This window comes from Meles meles, chromosome 5 (genome assembly GCF_922984935.1).
Source record: "Meles meles chromosome 5, mMelMel3.1 paternal haplotype, whole genome shotgun sequence".
In the NCBI taxonomy this organism is placed as follows: Eukaryota; Metazoa; Chordata; class Mammalia; order Carnivora; family Mustelidae; genus Meles; species Meles meles.
The window spans coordinates 6,362,154-6,386,685 of record NC_060070.1 but is presented as its reverse complement, the minus strand read 5'-3'; the positions used below and the strand labels follow the sequence as shown (position 1 = coordinate 6,386,685).

Genomic DNA, 24,532 nt, shown 5'->3' with positions numbered 1-24,532 from the left:
GGATAGCCCAAAGGTTAGCTGGATTACTACTCAGCATGGTTTATTACATGCATGGTTTCCATTGCATCCCCAATATCACAGCACATTTTTGATCCTCGACTATAAAATTCCTATTTTCATGAGTGCTTTTTAACTAGTTTTATCATCCTCCTTCTTCCCTCATTCATTAGTTATAGAATTGATCTTATATAAATGTATTTAGCATTCCATTAGGAATATATAGCTCTAATACTAGTCACGGAATTGGGTAAAAAACTAAGAAGACAAAGTTTCAACCATTATCAGAATAGGAGAACATGCAAACTTCCCTGAAAGTATCTATGTTGAGAAAACAAAATCTAAGGGACTACGTAGTTGAAAATAAAACTGTTGAATGCCTGGCAAAAGTTCTACCAGTAAGTGCCTTAAAAAGATGGATTCTTTCAAAGAGGCATCTGTGAAATGCCCTCACTAGGATAAGAGGACGTAGTAGGAGTGATATGTATTCCTGAAAGCCAGACTTAGAATGCATCTTTAGAGCAGAACAGGCAATTGCAAAGTGTAGGTCATTAAAGGCCTTCCGGTCCCTGTTCTAGCCAGAATTGGCAAACCACCACTGCCCTGAACTGAAGGAGTAAGGCGAACAAGTCTAATGGAAGCTGTTTACCAAGAGAGTCAACCAAAACGTCTGGCATAGGTCGGCAAACGTACTTCGGAGTGGACAGTTTAACTCTCATGTGAAGATCCAGGAGATCACTGTTTGTATCTGAGCCTGATCTACATCGTCCAGAAGGATGTGAAGCTCCTGTCTTGCCCGAACCAGGCACATGATCATCTGTTCCTGCTTTAGCATCTTTCCCTTTCACTTTATCCGGTTCTCACTTCACTGAGGGATCACTACGATTAAATTCTCATCCTCTCTCCTTCCCCACCCCAATACTATAGGTTCTGATATGGGAAACAAAGGCAGAAGGAAATGTAGACAAAATTAAATGTCCTTATAACCTGCATTCCATTGACAAATACTTGAGATAGGCATTCCTATCTCAAGTATCTCATTCCTATTCCTATGAGTATAATATTGCCCCTGAAAACTTCCAACTATCCGAACGTTAATGCTTTCCTAGAGGGAAAAACTACCTTACCTTGACAATAGCAAGGCCGCCAGTGTCCGTCCTGAGTCTTCTTTAGCATGTGAACGTCCTTCTGGACGCCCACCTCCCCCAGCACCCAAGTGTATAATCAGCCAGTCCTCACAACCCTAGTGCAGAGGCTTTCTGCCCAAGGGTCCTGTCCTATGGCTTAATAAAATCATCTTTTTTGCACCAAAGAGATCTCAAGAATTCTTTCTTGGCTGTCAGCTCCAACAACAGATTCCAAAATCTGCATCAGGTTCTCTTTCGCCAAGTGGGCTCCCTTAACTCTTTCACAAATACAAGTGAAAATTTGCTTTGACGGACTTGGATGCACCCTACATACACTTCTGAGGTAGGAAACAAAGGCAGAAGAAAAATTAAATGCCCTTACTATCTACAGCCCACAGGTAAGTACCTGAAACAGGAGAGTGACATTCCTCTAGGAACTCAGCTACCTCAATGGTACACTTCGCTAAGGGCAAAGGCAATCTTAGCTTGACTCCAGGATCCTATAAGTCTACTTAACAGAAAAATCCCTTTGGAAACATCCTTCATCTCTACCCCAAGATATATGTTCGCAATCATCCCCCAAGCATATGACCCACTGATATATAACTGAAGGGTCTCATGACTAAGATTTTATTATAAAGTACCAAATGATCATTTCCAAACAATAGCTAGCCCCTTCAAGGTTCTGGAAACCTTGCTTCCAAAATTCCTTAGAGACTTAAGTTATCCCTAACCACCTTCCAACTTGAAAATATATAATCTGTCACTACTCACGACCCCAGGGCATCTCTTTCTGCCCACGGGTCCTGTCCCTGTCCTTTAATAAAACCATCTTTTTTCAGCAAAAGAGATCTCAAGAAATCTTTCTTGGCCGTGGCTCTGAACCCCAACATCGTTCCCACACCAACTTCTGGGGTCTACCTTACATCCCTCCCATCTTCAGGGAACAATAAACTCTTCCCTTTACGCTGACGCACCCCATCCTGTCCCATGTGGTTTTGTGTGACTAGCAACATTAAACCATTTGAAACTGTCAGTTCTGTAGGTTACAACATGGTAGAATAGTAGCAAACTCGTGAGGTTCAATGTGTGTTATTCTTTTAATAACACCGACTTAATCCAATCTTTTATCAAGTGTGTCACTTAAAGTTTTATTACTACTTATGAATTTAATATTTACTTCTCCCAAATCAGAGCATAAAATATTTTGCTTGCTTAAACTGCATATATAGGTCAAAATTAACAGGCCAACTGGGATTCTCACCATACTGACTGGAAACAGCTTTTAGAGAAGATAACCTCAAAGAAGAATTTAAAATCAATCCCACAGCAAGCCAAATCAACTCCTTTTCCAAGGGTTCGGTCACATGGGAGCAAAAGGAGCAGTGGCATTTTCATTCTACAGGCTATGTGCAACCATGCTGCTTTCAAGGGGAGAAATAAGAGAAGCTGATTTTATTTTCACCAGTGAAGAAAGTTTTCAATAGAGCAGCTTTCATCGACTCAGCATGGCTAACAAAGTAACATTACCAATGAAAATAAAATAATAGATTAGCCGCACAATCTAGGCATTTTGTTTTCCGAAGGACTTCGCTAACACTCTGCCTTTAGAGAGCCATGAATGCATGCTTCCTGAGAAAGAAAACCTCCCTGCTGGTTTTTCTGCTCCCGCAGAGATGACTTGCAAAGAATAAAGTCTTTTTCTTTCTCTTTCTTTCTTTCTTTTTTTTTTTTTCCTTCCAGCTGGAGATCAATTGGTGTGGGGACTGCCCTGGCCACCAGGAAGTTTTCTTTTGCCCATCATCTGGGTCCCACGCCCTGACCAGAGTTTATCTCAACTGGATAGCTTTCAAAGCCGAATTGAGAAATAAACAGAAAAATAGGTCCCCCCAAAAGCTGTAACTAAACTATAAGTAACTATTCAAATGGAAAGACCGTCCCCTGCATCTAGTTGTTTCCCACATTCGAGGAGGGAATGAATGCCCTTTCCAATTTCATTCCTGATTGAAAAGGAGGGTTGTGGCTGTCCCCCTTGCTAAAAACCCTTCTTTTGTTTTTCTTTTTTACTGTCAGAAAGCCTGCCTCAGAGGAGTGCACTGTGCATATCAATGAAGAAACAGAAGAGCAGGAGTGATTGAAACTGAAGATTATTTTTTTTCCCCTGTCATTTAAAGGGTTCTCAGTGAATCATGCCCTCTTTGTGATTCCATTTCAAAACACATTCTTTGCCAGTTCCAAGCCAAGAATCCTTTCCTTAGTGATCTGTTCAGCTATCCTGGAGTCTGGCTCTGTCCTCCCCTGCAGGGGTTGAGACATGTAAAGATTCAAGGAACCCAGTTCTCTGCCCAAATCAGCAGAATTTAAGGCTCCGGAGCAGGGTAATGGGGAGAAAAAGAGGGAATGAGAGGAAATGATACTTTGGTGTGGCTCATAGTTGAACCAAACACACTTGAAAACAATTCTGAGGGAGTTATCATTACAGAGTCATCAAAAAAATGTAAAGGAGAGAAATGAATATATTTATATAGCCCTTTGAGATCTTTCTTATAATAACCTACCTAAAACCATACACATGGTTTTAAATTCTAAACCTATCTCCTTTAAGAGAAATACTGTGAAATTTGTTTTTAGGAAGCTAATCTTTCAGGGATATTTTAGAAGGTAAAAATTATAAGACAACTGAAAAAAATCTGTTAGGTTTTAAAAATGTGTTTACAACAAAGATCTTACTTTAAACATATGATCAGGTTGGGGCGCCTGGGTGGCTCAGTGAGTTAAGCAGCTGTCTCAGTCTCAGGTCATGATCCCAGGGTCCTGGGACGGAGCCCCATATCTTCCGGCTCCCTGCCCAGTGGGGAGTCTCCTTCTCCCTCTCCCTCTGCCTGCCACTTCCCCTGCTTGTGCTCCCTCTCTCTGTCAAATAAATAAATAAAATCTTAAAAAAAAAAAAAGATATGACTAGGTTTAACCAAGAAGATGAGATATCTTAACAAAATAGAAAACCTTAAAATATATGTGTTTTTTACACCAGAATGACTGTTAATTAATTATTAACAAATGAATTTTTATACAAAAGTGACTGTTTAAATAGAACACTATAAGAAACAAGATACATATATATATATATTTTAATGAAGCTTAACATCATGTAACAGACACTAGTGTTCTTTCTTTTCTCTACCCCAAAGAGGACTGTCATACGGCTTGACGTGACGGCTGTCAAGTGTGCACTGTGGATAATAAATTATAGAAGCTAAAACACAGCATTATTTAATAATCCTTTTAAAAATATTCCTATCATTTAAATACCGCCTGCAAGAAAAAAATATATATATGGCAAGAAAATATATACAATCAAGAAAAAAATACATAATCAAGACTTGGAATTTTTTACTTAAATATAATTGAAAAAAATCCCCTATCAATTTCATTAACTACATTACTGGGAGAGTAGGGCCAATACCCTCAATGGTACAAAGTGAGTTTATTTTAAGGATATTCATTCCACAACCTCTTTACTCCCATTTACCCAGCCCATCCTACCTATGTCCAAATTCCCTTAAAACCACAAAAACTGTTTCCTATTTGGTAGTCTGAATCTGTTGATCCCGCCATTCATTTAGACCATGGAATTCCCTTTGCTTTAAATTAAACAATGTTGGGGCGCCTGGGTGGCTCAGTGGGTTAAAACCTCTGCCTTCGGCTCAGGTCATGATCCCAGTGTCCTGGGATCGAGCCCCACATCGGGCTCTCTGCTCAGCAGGGAGCCTGCTTCCTCCTCTCTCTGCCTGCCTCTCTGCCTACTTGTGATCTCTATCTGTCAAATAAATAAATAAAATCTTGGGGCGCCTGGGTGGCTCAGTGGGTTAAATTAAAGAATGTTTAACTACTGAGAAAGAAATTTCCTGTGAAGAAAATTATATTCTTCTTTTGTTCACAGCTGAGATGCATATTTTCTGATTTAAAAGGCAACAATCATAGAAAGGAAGCTGCTTATGAGATGAGATCTTAATTTTGTTAAAAACAGAGGAGGAAGCGCCGCCATACTACTGGCTACAAATGATTAACGGTTATTAAATCAATGTCAGAATACTCGAACAATAAATTACATGCTGAAAGGCTCAAAGTAAATTTCTAGAGCTGAACTCCCCTGAAGCAAATTGCTGAAACAGTACAATGTCCTGCTGGAGGAGAGTGTGTCTAGAGCAAGACTTGATCCAGAGTGGATCTTGTGCTGAGGATTCTGGGAAATAATGAATAATAAACAGAACGGGGGGGGGGGTGTAGCATTCACTCTGGAGTAATATATACCACCTCCTTCCCATGGAATGAAAAGAGGTACACTTCACGGCAGGTGCCTGTTTGAATAGGAATCAAAAAGAACAAAGTGGGGTGGAAACTATGTAACTCACCTATACTACCTGACTTCCCACAGAATTCTAGCAATAATGAGATGAGAATCCATGCCCTTGGTCTTGAACGCCTTAAATTAAGACAATTTAAAAAACCCTTTCTCACTACTACAAACATTCACAATGATATGTTAAGTACAGCTGTGCTTTCCAGAGGCCAATACTTGATAGATAACCTCTTTCCAAAGCTGAATTTCAAAGTTTATTGCCTTTCTTTTATTTATGTCCAACAAGAAAAAATGGAGAACTGTAAGCTTGCAAGAATAACTAATACAGAAATCAATATAGATATCCATATTTGGATTATATTTGCACAAATGGAATATACACATTTTCAGACATGGAATTAATAAAGAGAATCAACTTTCTTGGATTAGAACACTTAAAAATAATCTATGAGAGGATAAGGGACTGGTGGTCACTTAATCAGAGTTTAATAAGCGTATTGCTGGCAATATATTTTGATGTTTTCATGTAGAAAACCTGATACCAGGAGAACATGGACAGAATGGGTAGAAGGGTTCATAACACAATTTTCATAAATAGGCATATTTGGGGATTCTTGCCTATGAAAACTAGGAAAAACTGGTCCATCTATAGCTCATGTCAAAATAATATTTCTACATCTCACAGCTATAAAATTGGTTAAAAAGACTGAAAAACTTCTGTGCAGCTTATCTCTTTGTCTTTTTTTTTCCAGTCCTTGATATCTGGGAGTCAGAACAAATCAAGAATCCCCATCAGCTTCAGTGAGTGCGACACACAGCTTGCCAGAATATGTCATTTATGGAGCCACAGATAGGAGCTAGAACGGTCCACGCATTTGAGCTGGCTAGCTTTGGGACTGGGCGGGGCGGGGGGTGGGTGCGCAAATGAGAGTCTTGAAAATTTTGCAGAATACAGGGAGGAAGAAAACAGATCAAAGCTAACAAGCTGTTTCAGATAGTAACTAATCAGACAGCAAGGTATCACTGGCGAAATGAAATGAGAAAGGAAAGGCAACAAAAGATGGCTTATGGGAAACTTCATATTTTGGCTTTTTGATTCTCCCCCATTTCTTTCTCTGTTTCATTCAAAAGACCACTGCCTATGTACCCTCTCACTCCCTCATAACATCATGGCTCTTTTCCCTGGCTTTTGCTCAACATAGGGATTAAATTCAAATTTTAATATTTCCACTCAAGCCAATCTTTCATGGTTTTCTGGCTAGAGGAGTAGATCTTTGACATCACCTACTGTAACAGCTTCAATTTGTCCAGAATTGGTCCCGCAGGGGTCCAGGCCAGGGAGGGCGAGAGGCAGAGGCACATTCAGGATGCTATGCTGAACCCCACAGGTTCAGAAACCTGTGGAAGGTCTGTTTCAGATACAGGAAATGGGCGGAGCTTGTTGTTCCATAATACAAACTTGAGACTTAAAAATCATCTTACATTGGGACGCCTGGGTGGCTCAGTGGGTTAAGCCACTGCCTTCGGCTCAGGTTATGATCTCGGGGTCCTGGGATCGAGTCCCGCATCGGGCTCTCTGCTCAGCAGGGAGCCTGCTTCCCTCTCTCTCTCTCTCTCTCTGCCTGCCTCTCTATCTACTTGTGATCTCTCTCTGTCAAATAAATAAATAAATAAATAAATAAATCATCTTACATTAAGATGGTTTCTGTAATAGGTAAGGGCAAGCAGGTAGGAACTGCTGTTAGGACAAACGTATTATGATTAGGGGCGCCTGGGTGGCTCAGTGGGTTAAGCCGCTGCCTTCGGCTCAGGTCATGATCTCAGGATCCTGGGATCAAGTTCCGCATCAGGCTCTCGGCTCAGCAGCGAGCCTGCTTCCCTCTCTCTCTCTCTGCCTGCCTCTCTGCCTACTTGTGATCTCTGTCAAATAAATAATAAAATCTTACAAAAAAAGTATTATGATTATCCTAAACATGACATTCTCCAGTGAACACCTGATGTTTTAAAATAATACTGTCTTATAAAATAAGACAGAGTGAAGTAATCCGGGTAGAAGTATAAAGATTATACTCTACAGATGCAGAGAGAGTGAACGTTCTTAAAACTGTTACTGACGCCCATCTGTGAATTAGGCTGTTTTCAAAAGCAACAGATTTTCTAACAGTGGTGATGCTGTATATGATTATTATTTGTGCCTAAACTTTTGGTTTTACAGAGCAATAAAAACTATATTGTTGTACTTCAGAAGATGAGGGAGAGCGGATTCAAAGAAATAGTTGAAAATATTCATTTATTTTACTTTCTTCTCTTCCTAATGTTTCTGGAATTGAGGATGTGGCGGCAAATCAAGGGGAGGAAAACCTTGCTGGCCATTCTGCAGAGGAAGAGGCTCGCTGCGGCTACCATTACCTGGTTTGAGAGAGAAACAGCAAAATGGAGAGTCGGTTGCACTTGCAACACTACAAATTTTAACCTAACTGTAATCTCCTTTTCTTCTTGCTGAAATGTATTCAAACAAATGACACAGAGATGCGGCAGGGATGGGAAGCAATGGTGTGCAGGCAATCAAGTTTCACAGCGGGGTGGGGCATGAAATAAAGGCATTCAGAGTTGCCAGATTTTCAGAAGGAAGCAACAGTTGGCGTGAGGGCTACCCTGAAAGACACTCAGGAATGACTGTCACTCACAAATCTGAAGATCTTTATGTCAAAACTTCCTACTTTGACAGTAGCTCTGTAACACTCAGTGATATGTAGCTTAATTAAGAGGTTAGGAAAAAAATCCCTCCAATTTAACTTAAAGAGGAAAGGTATTTTTAGCATATATCATTTAGAACATTTTGAGTAATGAAGGGTCTTCGTAAATTACACTCAAGAACAGGGATAATGGGCATCTTTCCACTGGAGAGACGGCAACACGCTGACTCCTGTTGTTTGGTGACACCGAATTCTAAACATTAAAAAAAAAAAAAAAGAATGCCTTTAAATGGGCCACGTGTTCTCTAGGTCCCCAAAGGCTTCACCACTTTCCAGGATTTTATCTCTGAAGTCATACACTTTAAAACACCTGCCTGGCAACCGAGGACCCGTGTGCTAATGATCCTTGTCTGCACGGACACAAGAGCACTGTCAACGGTCAGTGTTCTGCACATTACATTCCTAAATAATATTTTAAATTTTTTTAAAAATCCCGATTTAAGTACTCTATGTTTTCCGCACCATATGATTCCCTCAGCCCCTACGCCCAGCTGGTGACATCAAGGACTATCCTAGCGGAACCAGCTAGCTCTGAAGGAGCCTGTCCTGCGCTAAGAAGTACTAAGAATGGTGAATTATCTGATCAAGTCCCCTCAGTCTGTGCCAAGAAGAAAATTATATTTCTGGCTGTAGTTGGAAGCAATTATTTGTTTCATTCTCCTTTTCACAGTTATGCACCTTAAAAACAGCAGAAAAAGTGTATTTTATTTGGAAGCATTTTGTTAAGTTAATCCTGCTCTCAGGCAGGAAAATTTTGTGTGTAGTTTGTAGGCAGTGTATCAACCAATTTTTCCAAAGTTTAGATTTCCAGATTTTTCCTGTAGGTAGATGAAAAGCTTATTTACCATATTTTCAAATCCACTTTGTTTTGGTTTTTTTTTTTTCTGGCCTTATTCCTAACAATTTGAGTACTTATTCAGATCAGATTGAGGAAAATATTTAACATTTCTACAGAGCATCTCAGGCATACTCTTTACTTTTCAAAATGGCAATTCGAGTAAAAATGAGCCATCCTCTGTATGTAGATTCTGGACACAGAAGACTGAAAAGCTCTACAGACGCTTAAATGAATCAACTTAAGAATCGGCAGAATAAATTATTGTTAAAAAGGATGGAAGTCTTTGAAAATATATGTCCAGTTTTAAAAACTAAACACAAAGCAGCCCTCCAAGTTAAGCAGCTGTGTTAAACATGTAGATCTTCCGTCCCAGTATCTTAACAGCTGGAAGAAATTACAGTCCAGAGAGACATGTGCATAATTTGAATTAAGCAGATGCAGGCTGTGAAGAAAATCAAACATCTCAGGGTAATAGATGCAAACAATGTTACTGAAACTCTAAGGAACTGTTATTTGTTTTTTCATAATGATGGCAATGGTACCATTCTTATGATACAAACTACCTACACTAGTTAAAATAGTGATCCTTTTCTTTTCTTCTTCTGTACAAAAGTCCAACGGAAAACATGCCAACTTCTCAACCAAAGCCACAGCATGGTCATCTCTGGGCTCCTCATGTTACAAAGGTCTTTTGAATCAACACGCTGATTTGGTGTTGGTCTCGGCTGCCTTTACACCTGCCGGCTGCCACGCGTTCTGGGACCAGATCCACATCGTGCGAAGCGTGACAGACCAACCAGGCTGTCACATGCCGGGACGAGGAATACGACGGAGAAGGAATGAGGAATGACAAAAAGGTTAAGAGAAATACATGCTCTCTAGGAAAGGAGTACTTGAAATGTCTCCCAGTTCAAAATGTGTGCGACCCACGTTAATGACCAAGGGCTTGCATTTAAGGCACAAGTTGCTAAACACCTGGGGCCACACAGTGCCCTCTGGAATGAAAGCACCCTCAAAGGAACGTACCAGGGAACCGCCGTGTGCCCTGACACTAGCAGCATTCCACCAGATAATGCCCTTGACTTTCATGGCTTTTCGTTTCCAGCTCCGTTTATGAAAGCGGACACAGATCTTTGATTTAGACACACCAGGTAGTCCAAACCCGAAGTATGAAAGTGACAATTATATTTTATACATCATCCCCTTAATAGTCTCTCAGTGCTCTTTTAATCTCTTGATTATTGAGATGAAACAAAATAAATATAAATACCAACAGGCATTTAGAAAATGATGAAGCAGTTCCTCGTGCAGTCAAATGTATGTTACCATATGTCCCCACAGGACCCGGTAATTCTGCTGCTGGTCATATCCCAAAGGCAAATTACAGTATACGTCCATGTAAAAGCTAGTGTACATACACCACAGCAGCATTATTTATAATAACCAAAATAAATTAAAGATTAAATTAATAACAGCTAAAATCGAGCATTTACTACATACTAGGAACTGAAGCATTTTATATGTATTTGCTCAATCCTTACAAAAATCCAGTGAGGTTGCATAGATAAACAAATGTATAATACTACCACAGTTATTCTTCTCATTTTGCAGCTGAGGGAACGGAGGCACAGAAGATCAAGCAAACTCCCCAGCTGCAGAGCCTGAGCGTGGCAGGGACAGGCCACTGGGGCTCCCAAGTCTGGCTCTTAACCTTGGAACTCCACACCTACAGGACCCTGCCCCAGCATCCCAGCGTGTGACCGACCACCTCTGGGAGGCAAGGTGACAGATGATTTTCATTTTCATCTTCATGCTTTTGTCCTTCTCAAACTTCTCATGTAAACAACTAGGGCCTCTGTGAGACACAGAGACTGAGAGGGAGAGAGAAAAATGCCTATTTTGCACAATTAGAGATAACTGCTTATTGCCCTCTTAATTTTGGAATTCTTTAGGAAATTAGAGTATGAAACATTACAGTTAAAATACCACAGTGGGAGGTCAAAATTTTAGGCGTAAGTTTAAATCACACTGAATCCCTTGTTTCATTAGTCAAAAGTTGTGCTGCTGAGAGACCACCCCCCCGAGGACAGCTGTGAGAAGGAAAATCTAGATCCTGGGGTCCCAAACTGAGCAGGCACCTGTGGCCCACAGTCACCTGAGTGGCTGGTTAGGGGACCTTCACGCACCTGCCAGAGATTCAGGTAGCTTTGGGAGGGCCACCCACTACCTGCAAGACTTAAAAAACTGCATTTACAACAACCTTCCTCACCTCTATTCCAGGAGATTCTGATCAAGGGAGTCTAAGGCAAATATTTTGGGGGAAAAATCGGTATCCTTATTATTTTTTAAAGAAAGCATCTGAAGATGCTTCAAAATTTAGGGACCATTAAACAGAATAAATCTCGGTAGTTTTGAGTCATGAAAAGTGTAAGCAAAATGAACACCCGCTAAGAGATAAGTAGAAGAAAGGGAGGATACTTCAATGGTTTTACCTGTTGAGCACTTTTCTAAAGCCGGACAGAATCTGAGATGGCTGAAATTCTGCTGCTAATCAGATTTAATCCTCTTTCTACATACTCTTCTTTCCTGTTATTAAACTTGAAAAACAAGAACTGCAAACACGAAGTAACTGGGCTCAAGTTCAAAGTAGGATCACATCCCCCACTTCATCGTAATACAAACCGGCAGGCCCCACCCTCTCCCTGCCAGGACTTGCTCACAAGCAAGAGTCGCCCCCACCCCACGCCTTCTTATAACCCAAACTGATGGCCAGAGAATCTGCTTCCTATGCCTGCAGGCAGTTGTGAGGAACTGAGGAAGGATCCTCACTTGGCAATTTGTTTATACACAACGTGTGATTATTGACAAACTATATATTGGGAAGGAAGAGGTGTTTGAGCGCCTCTTCCGTGTCGGGCACTATGTGTGTGAGGTGCTTTGCAAACCTTACTTTATTTAAGCCCCCCAAGAACTGCAAGGTCATTACTATCATCCCTGTTTTCTCAAGTAAAGAAACTGAGCCGTAGGGACACTAACTGGCTTGCCATCCACGCCCAACAAACGGTAGATCTCAGAGCCACTGCGAGTGAGGACATCTTTTTCCTCTTCCACCTGATTGTCCTGCTGTTGGTGGAAACGGCTGCTCGTGAATGTACAGAACCAGTAACAGACCCAGCTACATGGTATTGGTTGCGAAATAATAAAATATGGAAATGCTGACCAAGTAAATTAAATGAAACAAGGTCAGACATAAGAAAATCATCAAATGCCTTTGATTTACGATATATAAAGGACCCTCAAAGACCCCAGTGAATACACTTCATATCTAAAAGTTCTTGACCTTCATGAGAATATCTAGTATGCCCTGATAAGAAGTGAACTTGGACCCAAAATTTCATTACCTTTCAAACATATTCCCTAAAGAGGAATAACAAAAATCAAACTGGTATCTGGCAAGCATTAAAACATAAAGGATTTTGCTAATTAATTTTAGAACAGAACTTTTTATATTTTACCTGATTAACCTTCAGTCTCAATAATACTGATGAAGGAAACAAATTCAATCACAAGTTAGCAAAGTGTTACATATCCTAAATCAGACAAGAAAAAACCAAAGAACCTTTTTTGGAAAACATATACAATATCATAAATAATTACATCTTATTCATATTTGAAACAAAAATCATTGTTTCAGTTGTTAGTCCTTTTGTTTCATATGTTTATTTATATAGTTGCTAAGTCTCAGTAATACAGATTTATCTCAAAATATGGCTTAAAAAAAAGCTGAGTTGTGTAAGAGAGTTGTAATATTGGGCACCTGGGTGGCTCAGTTGGTTAAGCGACTGCCTTTGGCTCAGGTCATGATCCCAGAGTCCTGGGATCAAGTCCCATATGGGGCTCCAAGCTCCATGGGCAGTCTGCTTCTCCCTCTGACCTTCTCCCCTTCCCATGCTCTCTCTCACTCTCTCTCATATAAATAAATAAAATCTTTTTTAAAAAGAGAGAGTTGTAATATCAATTACATAAAGCTTAAAAACATGCAAATTACTAGCATTCCATATAATTAATGGAATGGTAAATGCATACATAAAAAGGGTATTAAAAATATGGATGACAATAGCAAATTCAAAAATTCAGGATAAAAGTTACCTCTCTGGAGAAGTAAGGAGGAGAACAGAACCAGAGAGAAGTATATTCAGGGTTTCAATGTTATTGTCATTTTTTTTTCTTTAGCTAAATCATGGGTATATTGGTATTTGTTATATTATCCCCATACTCTTTTGCATTCCTGAAGTACTTTACAATAACAATTACAAATACATAACCCCTCCAAATCTGATACAATGGTTTACATATAAACCATTCATTCATCTTTGACTTGTAATGGAAATTTGACTTGTAAAGGAAATCAATATTGCTAATGTCAAGCACTGCAAGAGAACAAGCATACTAATCAAATTCGAAGCCGCTAATACAATTTCCACGTATTTCTATTACAGTTCCCTAGACTGTACACCTAACTTCATCTTGACTGGGAGTCTTATGTGTGTATTCTCAAATAAACCTTAATTGAAGAATGTGTCTTACTATATATTATTTTCTGACACTGAGTGTTGAACACTGGGTCTCAAATTTATATTTCTGTTCTACTCTGTCCCCTCAAAAGACTCATAAATTCTCTCTAGATATCTCCACTTAAAATTTATTTGAAACCTTCACCCTCCCCCAATGGCACCCCTCTTTTTCCTCCACACTGTCCTGCTCCCAGTGGCATCGACATCAAACGTGTATTCAAGCCAAGGATCTGTCCTACTCAAATCTTGCCTTTCTTTCCTATCAGTTCAGCTGCACGTCCTACTGAAACAACCTCTAAAACAACATAAATTTGTACACGGAGGCCATTTCACCTGCAAGCCCTCTAGATGAGTCCCACTATCTCCGGAAAAACAACTATGATAGCTTCTAACTAATCTCCTTGCCTCCACTGTGCTCCAGCCGCAGTGACCTCCTTTGTGGCCCAGAATATGCTTCACAAACTCCCCCTCCAGGTGGAGACCTGAGCGGCTCCCTGCCTCTGGAATGCCTCCCTCCAGATAGTCCCAGGGCAGGCTGCTTCAGGTCCCAGCTCAAGTATCACCACCGAAGAGAGGTTTTTCCTGAATTTCTTAAATATAAGGTAGAATCACCTGTCTTGGGCTCATCTTCTGTTCTTCTAAGCATGACAGTGATCTGAAAGGGGCCGCTACCATTTGTTTAACATTTAGGACTGAGTCTGGTTGCATGTAGCAAAACACTGCCTACAGAAACATAACTGGATTGGGATTTCTTCTCCACCGGTAGAAGGAAGTCTAGACAAAAGCTGTCCAGGGCTGGTCCTGGGCTCCACGAAGCCATCAGGCAGCAGGTCCCTGACACCTTTCTGCTCTGTCCCTTTTAACGTGTGCTTGTCATCCTCATGATGCCCTGACAGAGAGCTTCAATCGCCTCTCACTGCTCATGGGACGTCGGCCCCATGACAACAGGACCTTGCCCGTCTCCTCTACCACTGGATGAATCACAAGTCACATGCTAACAGCTCAGTCCATATTCACTTAATTATCAGAAACCAATGAACCAGGAATTCAGAAGTCCTACATTTAGGGGGTCATCCTTCATCCCAGTAGTCACACACAACAGCCATCCCTACCCCCTTCACTGACCCTACAGATTCGACACTGGGCCTCTCGGCAGAGCCCCTCCTTCATGCCCTTCTCTGTCGTCACTGCCTGAGCTCAGGCGTCAGCGTTCTCAGCCTGCAATGGTCTCCTAGTGCCTGGGCACCCACTTCTTATTCCTCCCCCCAGTAGAGCACACCGTCCGCACAAACTGATGGGATAATTCCCTAAACAGACCACTCCCTGAGGGGTGCCTGGGTGGCTTGGTCGGTCAGACATCTGACTCTTGCTTTCAACTCTGGCCATGATCTCAGGTCCTGGGATCAAGCCTCGGGTCTTCAGGGCTGGCACCTTAGTGGGAGAAGACAAATATGGAAACGAATACTAGGAAGACAACAATGGGTTATATATACTACTGAAATGAATGGCAGAAACACATTTTGGGGATATGGATGGAAGCACGATGCCCCCCGAAGAGCATCTCTGGCTTCAGTCTCTGAGATGATCCTCCCACAACAAAACCACGTATCGCTGGGACAGGCAACTGGAAAGCCGCAGGGTCAGTGTGAGTGGCACTTCAGAGCAGTATGTACCTTGTTCTACCTCTGGCAAGAGGACTCACGAGGGGGTCCCACCTTCAACACTGACAACTACAGACAATGGGAAAAACAGGACCATGTGAAGTATGGGCTGGTCACGCAATTGCACTTGTACTGCTTATTACGAACTTGATTAAAATTGTTTGATTAAAAAAATAATGATGGACTCGCGTGCTTGAGCTCCCAGTGGGGAGACGACTTCAGATTCTCTCTCCCTCTCCTTCGGTCCCTCCCCCTGCTCATATGTGCTCTCTCTTAAAATGAATCAATAAGTCTTTATGTAAAAAAAAAAAAGAGGACAGAAAGAAAGAACACTCCTGAGAGCAGCAGCCCACCTGTCCCGTTTCCCACGTTCTCCCATGACCGCGCACCAGGAGCACATGCTGTAGACACGCAGGGAACGTTCGTTGCAAGGATCCGAGATACCTAAACTTCTGAGTCCTGTGTTCCAGGCACCTTAGCACTTGACCCCGCCCACCCCCGTTGTGATACTGACTTTCTTCTTCTTCCCCTTCCACTGGGATTTGTCACGGCACGTAACTGCCGTTCTAAACTGTTTCACACCTTCCCGTCTTCTCACATTTACCATCTCTGCATAAAATGACTCCCCCTTTTTTACTACAGGACACTGGCACAGCTATCTCTTACGTCTCAGCTTCTGATGCCCCACGCTGAGACACCTTCCCTGCCTGCTCCAGGCAGAGCACACTGTTCTGTCCGTCCAGGGGCACTTCAGCGATGATGACGACAATGACAGGCTCCAATGCTTGCAAAGCGTCAGCGCTTTCTAAGTCCTTTCCATGAACAAACTCATTTAATATACATAAGGACCCTCCAAGGTACACAATGTCTTTTTCTCATTTTAGGGGAAGAAGGTGAGCCACAGAACTTTGCTCTAAAGTTGGCAAAACTAATAAATGACTGCCTGCATTCAAAGCCACACGGTCTGCCTTTGCAACCCATGTGCTGTGAGCGACTCCAATATTTGTCCCCAGGTTGTTAGGCTCTTGGGAGCAGGGTCCATGTCTTACTGGCACCACATATGGGTTCTCATTGAAGGAAGGTTAAATGAATGGAATTTTTTAAAAGAGTGTACAAATGCAGAGAGAGAAAACTGGCTCAAGGCAGACTGGTGGGTTAGTATTGCGTGGGTGACTGCACAAGCCGCATCACCGCTCCTGGGATGAAGAACAGGCCACGGCACCAGCAAACTGCGCTGGGGACGTGCACGGGCTCCTGCCAGCACGGGTCAGGGCAGTCCCAGAGTCCAGGGCCCACTCCACTACTCAAAAATCACCAAGTGGAACTTGTCCAAGATGTAGGTAAAGTAAAAGAGGAGTGAACACAGAGGAGAACGCGTTTCTAGGCATAACAACTACCCCAAGCACTTGCGAAGATTTTGCAAACAGAAGTTTCTTGGGATTAAAAAGGGCGACAGCAAGCCCAAAGGTGGGAGAACAACGAGACAAGACAAGGGAGTGCAGTGTTGGGCTGGACCAGCCCATGCCTACACTTAAGAACGGATTCAGAGCGTCCTTCCCAATTCTGTATTCAGCGTTCTCATGTGAGCGCTGTGAAAAAGATCGGTGTGGGAGGGATCACACCGCGGAAATGCAGAGCTATACCGCCAGACCTTTTTGTTCTGGAAAGCCCGGTGGCCAGCACATCATTGCACTTAACCTATTAGTGCTGCTGAAGAAATCCAGGACTTTGGTTTGTACCAGGCAGGTAGTGATTAAGACGCTGGAGGGGGCGAGACACGGAAATTGTAAGCAGAATATAAACCATCAGTACACAAATACATCTAATGAGAGGACAAATGCGATGTAGAAACAGTTGCCAGTCTTTTGTGCTTGCGTTTTTATTTTTCTAGTATCCCTAAAAAGACTATTTATAGATTAAACTAAAACTAAAACATTCGAAGTAGTTTGATACTTAACATTGCTCCCATCAGTCTGTGTCAAAAATAATAAATAAAACCAAAACAATACAAAAACTAGAGATAACCCAATACTTTTGAATAGGAATAGTCCATTGCAATATTCTCCCACCCGAGGCAAAAGTTGAAAATACCAAGTCAGATAGCAAACCCTCAAGGACTATCAACAAACTTCCTGTATTTTTCAAACTCATAATATAAAATCTAGAGGAGTGTTTTCCAGTCAAACCAAGCCTTAGAAGTAATTAGTGAATTCACTGCTATTTTCAAACAGTACTATTCCTCGATATTTGTTTTCTATATATTCAAACATTTTTTAAACGTTCGATGACACGTTTTTAAAAAATTGAAATCAATCATTAGAAGAATTTCCCACTTTGTCATTAAGTAATTTAGTCTTTTAATAGCTCAAATACTCTCTTAGAGTCGGTGGAACAGATTATTTTAAAAATTGCAAACTAGCAATGAACAGGACTGAATGATCGATACACAATTTTACGGACATATTTTTAAGACCATGGTAAAGGCAAAGGACTGAGATGAAATCAACAATCACATGCAACATTGTATGATACAAGCAATATATGAAGATCGACATAAGAAATCAACCTTTTCCTTTTAAAGCACTCAGAAAAGATACCAACACCAAAAGATACTAATTTAATCAGCAAGAATGAAACCACTACCTTTAAATGGACTTCAAAATAATAGATTATGTAAATTTGGCATTTCCATTCTGCTTTTAAATGACAGAGGTGACAGATGAGTCACAGAAGTAGGCCATATAATGCGTTTCTCTTTAGAGTGCCACCTAACCCTCTTGTCCTCTATTTTAAATTTGAGTGACTCACGAACTCTTGGAAGCAATCTTGAATAAACGGATTTTGCACAGTAAGCACTCTTGTAAAATCATTCCCAGGATAAATGGTGTGTCCAGATATACTCAGCACACGAAAGAAAAAGGTAAACTTCATTAGAATAGGATATGCCGTAAGATAAAAATTTATCATCAGACTTAAATCAAAGGAGCTCCCATGAGTTAAGACGTACTGAGGTCTGACACTCTGAGGTTATCCCGAGTATGGACTAGGAAATCTGGAATAGGGTAAACTTGTTCTTTTTTGGAGAGATTTAAAAGAAAATAAATTTCAGGATGAATTGATTGCACATGGGAAATAAAAGGTTTTCTTTGCTTCTGTGAATTATTCATCAAATGAAGTAATTTAATAATAATTTAATTTAATAAATATTTTGCTTCTGCAGCAGTCCTTTGTAGGTATAGTTTCATTTAAAACTCAAAACAACCCAAAAAAACTACAGGTACTACTACTATTTTCATTTGATAGATGAGAAAACCAGATACAGAGACATTTAAAAGACGTCCACATCCCAGAAAGGCTTACTTTCGAGTGATTCATATCCACTTCATGTCCAGTCCATAGAACTGTGTGCTAGGAAGCCAAGTAGAATTCTAAGTAAATGACTTCAGCCAGCCTATGACATTCCTGAAGTTTTAACTTCTCTGTTATATATGGCAATAAGCATGTGTTGGAGACAATACCACAAAACTTCCCCATATATATAAATGACTGAGATATATATAGATATCTATCTATAGATCTGTTTTGGTATGTAAGGTTTATATCTATCTCTATATATCTCAGATATTTAGACTTCTACAGACCAGCATGCAACTCAGTTCTGCTCAAAAGGAGAATGAATCGAGAGGCAAAAGAGGTAAACCAAGGCAGTGAGTTGCAAGTTCTGAAGTTCTCAGTGTCTAAGTGTTTTACATAACAATAGAGATATCTCAGTAAGTTTTTGTTTTTATTTTCTCTCCCTTCAGAACAATGTCTTGATGAATTATGCATAAATGTAATGCAAACACACAGATCTATTTCCCTTTGAAATACTTAAGGATGTAAAAAGGAACAGAAAATATTCTTGGAAGAAGCTGTACTGAGCTTTCAAAAGCCCACACAGTTGAACTAAATTTTGTGATGTACTCTAAAACATAGACGTCAGTTGGTTCTCACATTCCTCCCTTCTCTCTCTAATGTCAGAATGCTTTAACAGTTGAAAAAGCACGGCTCTGTGCCATTCGTTAGGCTACGTATTAAATCACAGAAGAGTGGCGCATCTGAATGCCAACTGACCAGATCCAACACCAGGGAAGGAAACAGTCCAAGGTACAAGAAAATCCAGTGACAGAATAAAATCCTCAGAGACAATTAAACAGACGCACCCACAAAACTTACAATTTCCTTTCTAAGAACCTCATTCCCCAAATGAATGTGTGCTTGTCTGCCTAAAGACACGTATGCACAAAACTGTCTTTTAAAAACCCACAAATCGCTGAGACTATAGCACTACGGACACTAAGTTTATAACTAAGACTTCGCACCACGAATCAGGGACCCCTGAAGTATTGCTTCCATTCCCACGGGCTTGTGTAGCCTTTGGCTCATGGCCAAACGATGCTGTCTTAGCACATCCTTCAGGGCCTCAGAAAGGCTAGCATGGCCACACCCAAACAGTAATTTCACTTAATTCCACATCTACTGTCAAGTGGTTCATGAGAATTGTGTTCCTATCAATATTAAGCCTAATAATTAGAGGAAAAATTAATGTATTAGAACAGGAAGGTAAAACTCTCCTGGTCCCATTCAATGTTGTTTCCTCTGTCTCATGGGCATCACTGAAAGTATAGCGAAAATAAGTTATTTTATTACACATTTAACTTTTTCTCCCATTTAATTCACAGCTAAAGAAAATAAAAGGGAGCAGAGCGAATGTTTACCAATGTTAAGCTATAAATTCATCGAAGTCGTGGCTCCAGTGTACCCAGAAAGAGAAAATGAGGCACACATAGTATTTATATATATTTACAGTATTTATTGGTCATAAGTGAGTTTGGTATGTAAGGTTTAAGGAGCGTTTTCATACAAAAATTTCCATTGTTCTCTGACGATAATCCCAGGCTTATTACAATTACATGGCAAGAAGGAAGAAGGAGAAGGTAGAATCTGAGTGAGCAAACTTTTGGGTTAAAAGCTGTAAGGCCAGGGGTGCCTCGCTGGCTCAGTGCATTGAGCACCTGACTTTTGATTTCATCTCAGGTCATGATCTCAGGGAGCTGGGATGGAGTCCTGTGCGTGCACGTGTGCACGTACTCTCTCTCTCTCTAAAATAAATAAATCTTACAAAAAAAGAAGAAGAAGAAGAAGCTTTAAGGTGAATGGTATAGGCACAAATTCTTGTTTCTTCTAAAGGATTCTTCCTTCGCCAAAGGATAATGACTATATCAAAATCTTAAAACACAATTGGGTCAAATGCATGATGGAATCTGAGTCCAACAACAGAGAACACAGAATAGACGATTTGAAACGAGGACTTCAGTGTATAAAGTTTCACATCGCGTACTCATTCTTTCACTTGTCAAGTTTCCTATGAGGCAGGCTTTTCCCTTATATACTCTAATAAAATGCATCCTATGTTACGATTTAGGGGATTGGTTAGCTGCAGACTTTTATTCCCTCACATATCGCCTACCTGGGAAAATGAGCACAATAAGGACAATGGAAACATCTTTGAGAGGCATGAGCCTATTAAATCCTATTAAATAAACCCACAGACTCTATCTTCAGCCTCTTATAAGCGAAAGGAGTCTCAACTTTTATTTTTTTCTTTCAAGTCTGCATTTATTCATGGCAATCCTCAAAGACGTTTTATAAGTCCACAGGGGCACACAAATGTCAAGACTTCCTTTCAAGAGAAAAATAACATTTCTGAGGGTACTGAATTATGCAAAAAATAAGTAATTCAGAGAATTTTTTTCCAAATGACACATATAAACAGCAGAGAGAAGCAGATTAAATAAGGGAATACTGGGAGTGAGCCCTTGCTCTGTACAGAGTCCCATCCTTTGATTACAGACTCTTAACAGTTTGCAGGACTTACCAGCTACCATAAGAAGACACCAGTACTTTGAAGGAACTCTAAGAAGGGATCTACATTTACCTAAATGCAGGAGGCCAGCAGTATGTTCCATTAGCAAGACAACACTTTGGGGAAAAAAAAAAAAGTTTGCATTATTCCCTAAGTGTTTGCAGGTCTCATTTACACAACTGTACTTTTACATACAAAGAAATCACTGCTTTTTGAGTATAATGGTATGTAACCTGGATTCCTGTTGTCTTACAATCAGAGGGAAAAAAATGAATTTTAAATAAAACATCTTGGCCATTTACATTGTCATTCGCAGAATTCTTCTTTAATGTACAAACGAAAAAAAAAATCATGGTTGAAGTGCAATTTAATCTAGCCCCTGTCTTGCATTCAAGAAAGAAGGTTAAAAAATTAAATACATTTAGTTTATAAATGAAACTCCTTCATCCCTAAATTCCTTCTATTACATAAATGTTTAATACCAATAAAGGAGCAACAATTTTTCTAAGTGAATGTTTTCTCTATCATAACAACGTGGTTACTTGAGATGCTCATTTATTTCCTAAAACTAGAGGGCATGACTCTCAAATCCTTTTGGAAAATGTGTACAGCTGTAGTACACAATTGTTAAAAACTTTCTTTTTGTTTCTCTTAATATTTGGTAAAAGCTTTAAAAATAAATACTAATCATTTCCATTCAAACCTATAAGGTGCTAATGATTCTGTTCAAGAATTCAAGAAAGATGTCTTAATACTTCTGTAAGTATTATGCTGTATTGGCCCTATACTTTTAGTGTGAATTAGTCTTTAAATGTCTCTAAGTAACAGTTAAATTATTTTCTAGTTTCTCACATTGAGAATCACTTAATAAGAAATACAGCTCCATTAAAACAGATGCAAATAACAAGCTTATTTATTTTCTATAAGAAGAGAGCATTTCTATTCCTCTGTGGAAAATGGCAGAACTTCTATTTGTTTTAATTAAATTTTATCTTAAGGTATTTATAAGTTCAAATGTAGTTGTATGAAATAATACAGAGAGAGCCTAGGTTTCCTGTTCCTAGTTTCCCAAAGGTAACATCTTACAGAACTGTAACACAACACAATTGTACTATCAGCATCGGTCCAGTTAAGATGCAAGACCCCCACCACAAGGGTCCCTCCTACCATCCGACTGTCCTTTTACTGCCACACACTCTTTCCTCCTGTTCCTCCCACTCCCCTCCACTCATCTGTCCTCCATCTCTATAATTCTGTCATTTCAAGAGTTTCATATATATGGAATCATTCAGCATGTGACCTTTTGGGGATTGGCTTTTTTCATTCCACATAATTCCCTCGAAATTCATGCAAAATGTTGTGTGTATCAATAGTGTGTGCCTTTTTGTTGTAGAGTAGGATATGGATGTACCAGAGTTGGTTTAATCATTTACCACGGAAGGACTTCAGGGTTATTTCCAGTTCTTCTCTAACGTGAATGAAGCTGCTATAAATATTCATGTTCAAGGCTTTGTGTGACCACAGGTCTGAGAAAAATAACCAAGAGTGGGACTACTGTGTTGCAGGGTAAGTGTATGTTTAGTATTTAAGAAACTCGTACTCGCCTCCAGAGTGACTGTACCATTTTCTATTCCCACCAGCAATATCTGAGTGACCCAGTCCTTCTCTGCTCACCTATAGAACCACAGCAGACATTGTTACAAGTCCTTACAAGCCTCAAACATAATTTAGAAAGCTTAAGAGAAGGAAAGTCTGCGTGTTCAGCCATACTTTGGCTTACTGTGTTCTTTCCTTCCTTATGCTCCAAAGTTCCTCCTTTTTTACACTTCCCTTCTTGATAAAGAAAATCCTTAATCCTTTCTTTTAGGGAAGTTTATCTAATGACAATTTATATATATATATTTTTAATCTGAAAATACATTGATTTTGTCTTCATTTCCAAAAGAAAGATCTCTTCTCTTGTTATAGGTTTCTGCACTGACACTTCTTTTCTTTCAGCACTTGAAAAATGTGCCACTTTCTTCCACCCTTCATGGTTTCTGATGAGAAATCCACTGCCATTCAAATTGATTTTCCATTTTGCATGAGATGTTCAGGAACACCTCATTTTATTGTGTTTCTCTTTATCGCACTTCACAGATATTGCATTTTTTAAAATTTGAAGGTTCAAGACTTCAGTGGAGGAAGTAGATGAAGTTGTGGTGGAAACGGCAAGAGAACTATACTTAGACCTAGGGCCTGAAGATGGGATCGCATTGCTGCAATCTCACAACAGATACTCACGGATGAGGAGCTGCTTCTTACGGCTGAGTGAAGAAAGTGGTTTCTTGGGATGGAATTTCCCTGGTGAAGATGTGTGCAGATTGTTGAAATGACAACAAAGGACTGACAATATAACATTAAGGTTAGTTGATGGAGCGTGGCACAGTTTGACAGCACTGCCTCCAAAGTTGAAAGTTGTTCTATGGACAAAATGCTAACAATCCAGCATCGCAAGCTAAAGAAACATCATGAAAGGAAGATTTCACTGGTGTCTAATTTTGAGAAATTGCCACAGCCAACCCAAGCTTCAGGATCCACCCCTCTGATCAGTCAGCAGCCATCAATAGTGAGGCAAGGCCTCACTATTGACCTCACCAGCAAAAAGATTTTGACTTACTGAAAGCTCCTGTAACCGCATTTTTAGCAATAAAGTATTTTTTTAAAATCAAGGTATGTATACTGGATTTTTAAAGACATAATGTTATCTCACACTTAATAGACTACAGTGTAGTGAAAACATAACTTTATATGCAGTGGGAAACCAAAAAAGTCCACCTGATTTTATTGTTATATCTGCTTTATCATGGCGGTCTGGAGCAGGACATGCAACATCTCTAGGCAATGCCTGTACATTTTCTTGAGCTGCATTCAAGATTTTTTTCCTTGTCTTTAAAGTTTCTGGAATTATAGTTAGGATGTGAGTATTGCTTTGACTATGTCAAAATTGTGGATTCTCTCAGCTTCCTGAATTTGTAGTTTTATGTTGCTTGTAGAATTTGGGAAATTTTCAGCCATTATTTCCTTGAGCTCTTTTAGTTCCTCTTTCTTTTATCCTCTCCTTCTAGGACTCTGATGACACAATTTTGAAATGTTCTTTTATAGACCCACATATTTCTGTGGCTTGCTCTTCTCTTTCTTTCTTCCTTTCTCCTTTCCCTCCTTCCCCTCCTTTCTTCTGTCTATTTTCTCTGTTCAAATTGTGTAATTTCTACTGTTCTGTCTTCCAGTTCACTGACTTATTCCTCTAACCACGTCAATCTTTTGTTGAGCCA

General features: G+C 40.1%; 1 protein-coding gene across 4 annotated transcripts in view; it reads right to left on the bottom strand.

Annotated features, from left to right (window-relative positions):
* The window catches only part of PRKN (parkin RBR E3 ubiquitin protein ligase), a 1,331,354-nt gene that overhangs the window by 1,019,162 nt on the left and 287,660 nt on the right, over positions 1-24,532 (bottom strand). The window lies entirely within an intron of this gene.